The following is a 6,489-nucleotide window of genomic DNA, read 5'->3' as shown; positions in this document are numbered from 1 at the left end:
TTTACATGTCTGTCTTTGGGTCACAGGTTTACATATGTGTAGTTACAGAGAAAATTGGCTGTGACAGAAGGACAGACAGACGCACGAGTGATCCTACAAGGGTTCCGGTTTTCCTTTTTGAGGTACGGAACCCTAAAAACAGTACTAACAAATACTAAAAAAAACTACAACAAACCAACCAAACCAAACATCACCACCGCCACCTATTTTCTTTTAGATCTGGTAAAAATATGATACTCGTAGTTTTATGACTCCTATATATTCTGTTGACAATCTGAGTATAAAAATAACCTAGGTCTTTAACAAGAAGAAATTAATTACTACCCAGTAACAAACTTGGAGTATCTACACTATCATTTTATAGTTTTAAGCAGCAGTAAACTCCCGCTAAAATATTTAGATAGGTACTTTACAATAGCGTATTTTTAAATTAAATGAAAAATGGAAAAATTCACACCTCCGGCAGGACTCGAGCCTGCGACCTCTGTTGGGAAGTTGGGAGCGCTTTGGCTCCGGCAAAGCCATAGGCCGCAGGTTCGAGTTCTAGCATTTTATGGTATTTAGACGATGGGTCACTGGGAGGAGAGGCTTTAACAGTTTTAGGGCCACTTGCACCAACGAAAATGGAGGGTTAACCCGAGGGTTAACCGACCATTTTATATGGAATTTGACAGTTGACAGCCCACTAACCCTGAGTTAAGTAATTGGTGCAAGTGGGCCTTAGAGGATTTAAAATTCATTATAGACAAGTTTTCAGAAATCGGATTGTCACTTAATCCTGCAAAATGCGAAATCATTATACCTGACAATCTTCCGAATGACAAGAAAAACGAAATTTTGTGCAATTTTAGTGCAGTTTTGCCGAATATTTCTAGCTGCTCAATCTCTCACCCTTTTAGGCTCACCAATTTTTAATGAATCTATTGCACCGGTCATTAACCACCAAACTTAATTTATTTAACAGTACGTCAGAATTTCTTTTCAAAATATACCCTCATATGGCGCTGTTTATCCTCCGCTTCTGCCTATTTACCTCGAAATTCATGTACTTGCTCCGTAGCTGCGCAATTTGGAAATATCCTTCAATTACTGAGTCCATTGACATTTCCCTTCAGGATACACTATCCAAAGTTTTAAATATATCGTTTGAGGATGGTCAATGGACCCAGGCGGTTCTCCCGATTAAATTTGGTGGTCTTGGAATTCGCACTTCGGCTAGTACCGCTTTACCTGCGTTTCTGTCTTCCGTATACGGCTCCCTGTCTCTCATCGGTGTCATTCTAAACCTTCCACAGATACTCGATGATGAGGTAGCGGGCCTTACGGAGGCCAGAGAAACATGGTACCAGTCGTGCCCGAGTGCGGACATCCCAGACGCTAGGCACGTTCAGCGTGCTTGGGACGTCCCTCGTTTGGAAGCTGTTCATTCCTCGCTCCTTGAAAACAGTCTGGACGATTTCGAGCGCGCCCGCATCCTGGCGGTTTCGGCCCCTGAGTCGGGCCATTGGTTACAGGCTCTCCCTTCCAAAACAATAGGCACTGTTTTGGACTCGAGCAGCCTAAGAATAGCCATTGGTTTGAGGCTTGGGTGCACAATATGTGTTCCACACACGTGTGCCTGCGGCAAAGGTGTGGATCAGCTGGGTCGCCATGGCCTCTCTTGCGTCAAAAGCGCCGGCCGTATATACCGCCACGGCACCATCAACGATTTAGTTCGTCGCGCGCTTGCTACCGTCTCTGTGCCTTCAATTTTGGAACCAGTGGGTATGGCGAGAGATGACGGCAAGCGTCCCGATGGAGTTACATTGGTGCCGTGGAAGTTAGGGAGAGCCCTGGTGTGGGACGCTACATGCGTTGACACCCTTGCAGGGTCCCACATTGGGGCAACCCGTATCCAGGCCGGTGGTGCGGCTGACCAGGCTCAGGTCCTTAAGCGCCGCAAATACTCGTCCTTGCATAAGGACTACGAGTTTGCGGCGCTCGCGGTGGAGACGCTGGGCCCTTGGTCGACCAACATGAAGGCTTTTGTAAGAGCTCTGTCGACTCGGCTGGTGGACACCACAAGGGACCCGAGGGCTGGCGCGTATTTCTCGCAACGCATTGCCCTAGCAATACAGCGAGGAAACGCTGCCAGTGTAATTGGCACTATGCCGCAGGCGGAACAGCTGGAGGGGGTGTTTTTTTTTTATGATTGAGTTGTTGTATTTTTTTTTATTGTATAAGTGTTTTTGATATATTTATAGTTTAAGTTAGTTTTAGTTTAATATTTATTATGTTTTAGTGTACTTAGTGTAATACAATATAAAATGAATGTTTATTTAAAAAAAAAAAAAAACTATTTTCCTTTAAATAAATTTAAATAGATATCATACACGAAAGAAAAAACGACAGGGCCCACTGGTGGCCGAGCCGGGAATCGAACCCGGGTCTTCAGCTTACGCGGCTAACGTCCTCACCACTAGACCACCCGCCCGCCCAGCCCGCCCAGCCGCCGTCTAGTGGTGAGGACGTTAGCCGCGTAAGCTGAAGACCCGGGTTCGATTCCCGGCTCGGCCACCAGTGGGCCCTGTCGTTTTTTCTTTCGTGTATGATATCTATTTAAATTTATTTATATATAGTAGTGTGACTACTTGAAAAAAGAACAAATCGAAAAATATTCAATAAAATAATTTGATTTGTTCCTTAGTTGTAATTTTCCTTTAATTTAAAAATATGTAATATCGCTCGCAGTCGTTTCTGCACATAAAAAACATACTTTAATAGCGGTATCGCACTACGCCCGATCCGAATCTGATCCGAATTCGTGAAAATAGGTCCGTTGCAGCCGTAAAACTATTTGTAGGAATTGTAGGTACCTATGGTAATTTACACACTAGGACCGAAGAATGACGGTAAGAAATCGGACGACGGTGATCGAATCTAGTGAGTGGACAAATTGAAAACCTCCTCTTTTTGAAGTTGATTAGTGACCTGTGTGCGTAGCCGAATGCCGTTCGTTCGTTCGAATGCGATTCGTGAGCGTTTCATGAAGCGTTTGTGCATTCGGATACGCACACAGCAAGGAACCCATTCCATTCAAGTAGGTATTTGAATTATATTCCACGTAAAAAGATCTAATTTATAGTTATTTATTTTAAAAGTGCGTCATGTATATAGGTTGGTACTATTTTAGAAATTGTAAAATTTCAGAATTATTTTAGTTGATTCTTATTAATCGCAGCGACTAACATATAAAAATCGCATACACGAGTAGCGGCGTATAAATAGTTCACTTTGTCAAGAAAGTGAATTAGGTTGACGAAAGAGGTGAAACATTAGAATATCACAGTATTTCGTGTTGCTTTTTCGGTCATACAACACAAAACACAAAAATATGTAGGCACAACCTCAATTTATATAATAGCTAAAGTTAAAAAAAAATACTCGTAAATAATGTTTTGTGGTATTTGTTATTTGGTACTTACACTTTTATCTTCATGTATAAGTTAAATGGTTTATCTGAATCTTAGAATTTTCCATTCCATTACTAAGTAAACAAGGTCAGCTCAGCTAAAATAAAGGATAACTCCGTATGCCCATTTTTTTAAATAATAAATGAGCTTACCTACTCTTGGCCACAGACTAGCCACAGGCAAAGACGTGGCTTACGATGGAGTGAGCTCGCCCAGAAGATGCCTGTTCACTCTTGATTTAAAGGTCGCCGGGTTACTTATACTATATATTATATTCAGATAAAATAACTATTTACGATTTTGATCTTACTTTGTTATCTCGTTGCATTATAAATGAAATAAAATTAGCGAGATGTACACATTCGCCAGTCACCAATCGATAAGGTAATATCAAAACCAGTTTACCGCCATAACAAATAGAAAAATAGAATCAACATCTGTAAGTAATAAATTAAAAAAATAACTATTAATTATATACTCGAGAATAGAATCCTGAACTTGCGAGTTTTTTAACACACGAGAAGTAAAATACATTTGCACCCGAGTGTAACACAAAACTTTTCCCCTCACTATAGCGAGGAAACTACAACGCAAGAAAAAATTGTAGAGGTTAACAATGTTCATAACCACATATTCCAAATATCATATCGATAGCTTAAGTAGCTCTAGAGATATTAAGTAATGTGACAGACGGACAGACAGACAGACAAAAAGACGGACAGAGCGGCACCATAAGGGTTCCTTTTGTATCTTTTTGGTACGGAACCCTAAAAACCTGCCAAGTGCTTGTCGGACACCGCATAGTGCAGGGTTTTGTAGGTATTTTCATTCGCGGCACTGACTTACCTACGTTGTAATACATTCAGTGTCACCGACGCATTTATTATGCGTTCACCGTCATACAAGTTTGTTCCTAACCCACGCCCCCTAGAAGTGAATGCGCTAAGAAGAAAATCTGTTGAAAGATGTTATAAAAAGTATTCTTCTGAAGTATTTTTAGTAGGTAATATGATATTACAAATATCATCATCATCCACACACGGGTGCGTATCGATCGGTATAACTTCTTTTGATATATTTTTAGTCGTTATAACGATCATTTGATATAATTATTGAATCATATAACAACAAATAATATACTGACAAATTGTATAATTCTTAATATAATTATCATTTTTTCGAATAACATTTACTATAACATACTTTGAATATAATGCTTATTTCCTATAATAAATAAATTGTATAACACAAATTCTTTCTAAAGCCCAGTTAGAATTGCACAATAAATTAGATCCATCATTTACCAGAAAAGTAGATTAGGTTAGAACTGTGACCCTTACACACAACGCGCTGCTACCAGACAAACAGGTTAGGTTAGAACTGTGACCCTTAAACATAGATTAGATTAGATTAGATTTCTTTATTTCATGATAAAAATTACACTATAAATTTGCTACATGTCAAAATTATGTTTATCTTCTCATCATGATCGTCAAAAATTACATAATAAATTCCAAATAAAAATAATTGTGTCTCCCAAATGAGGATCGTCATTTACAAAGAAAGAAAATACACATGCCAAGCTAAATAAAATTAACAAATTAAGTTACAATATCATGAAATTATCACGAAGCAAGAAAATATTATATAACAGAGAAATATAGGTATAATTATATCATCGGTCATTAAAAATTCAAATCCATGTACTCATTTACAGAGTACATGGGGTTATCTAACAAAAGGTTTCTCAATTTGCGCTTAAATGCTTCGTCACATGGCTCATTTCTCAGATCGGCAGGTAAGTAGGACCGATGACTCGAGGGTTCTTTCTTGAAAGTGCCATGCGGCGGGGGACTGTTCTCAGACGGCCTGTAGATCGAAGCTGTTTGCCCGGAAAGTCAATGCGTGCAAATTGGGATATATTATGTCTAACATACAGCAGTACGTCGAACAGATATTGTGAGTAGTGCGTCATTATACGTTGAGAACCGAAGAGCTCTCTACAAGGGTACCTGTCTTTTACACCGGCAAGTGTACGTATTGCGCGTTTCTGCATTATAAGGACTCTTTTTGCATCAGTTGAATTGCCCCAGAGCAGTGAGCCGTATGCCATGATAGAATGGAAATGCGCATAGTACACCTGCTTTAAGGCTTCTGCCGAAATAAGAGGCCTCAGTTTTCTCAACGCAAACGACGCACCACCCAACCGATCACAAAGATTGTCTACATGGCACTTCCAATTTAGAGTATTGTCGATCAGGAACCCTAGAAACTTACTCTCTTCGCACATGGTCATTGGAAAGTTAGCCATGCAAGGTGGTGGTTGAACCTTTCGACCAGAGAATAACATAACATTCGATTTGGAATAGTTAAGTAACAGTCCATTTGCTGAGAACCATGACTGCAATTGGTGGCAAGCGTCATTAATGTTTATTGCCAGCTGGTCATAAGAACTTGCACTAACCAATACAGTCGTGTCATCCGCAAACAATACGTACTGCTATCAGAAAAGTAGGTTAGGTTAGAACTGTGATCCCTTCAAAAAATAATAAAATTAATTCATGAAATGTTTTATACTGTTTGCTAGTTATATTATACTAGTCGTATATCAATAGATAGTTATACCATACCACGGTTATTACAAATAAGTGTTATACGAAATAATGATTATACAAAATAAAAGTAGATATTTTGTGGTTATACCAAATGTTAATTATGTCAAATGAGTGATTATACCCTCTAGATATACAGGGTGTCCCAAGACTATGGGACATGAACGGAAAGTACCTTAAATATCGTAGATAGGGTATTTTGCTACAAGAAGACTTTATTTTATTTTTAAAACTAAGTAAAACTCCATTCATAGATTTTTAAATAATTACATGGTTAAACCGGGAATCAAACCCGCTACACGAGAAAAAAAAACATCCTGTAATTTTGTCATACCGATCGATAGGCTTCATCATAAAGATTATCTTTCTCTAAATAACATAGTGTCGGAGATAAAAGGAAGACCATGAATTTTAACATTTTACAT

At 39.1% G+C, this 6,489-nt stretch overlaps 1 non-coding gene across 1 annotated transcript; it reads right to left on the bottom strand.

The window, feature by feature from the left end:
- Window positions 1–2,401: 2,401 nt before the first annotated feature.
- On the bottom strand, window positions 2,402–2,473 carry Trnat-cgu. Its single transcript has one exon. It is a non-coding gene; the product is annotated as a tRNA-Thr (tRNA).
- Window positions 2,474–6,489: the final 4,016 nt, after the last annotated feature.

Source organism: Leguminivora glycinivorella, chromosome 7 (genome assembly GCF_023078275.1).
Source record: "Leguminivora glycinivorella isolate SPB_JAAS2020 chromosome 7, LegGlyc_1.1, whole genome shotgun sequence".
Taxonomy (NCBI): domain Eukaryota; kingdom Metazoa; phylum Arthropoda; class Insecta; order Lepidoptera; family Tortricidae; genus Leguminivora; species Leguminivora glycinivorella.
Note: the sequence above shows the minus strand (reverse complement) of the source record. Positions and strands in the feature narration are given on the sequence as shown.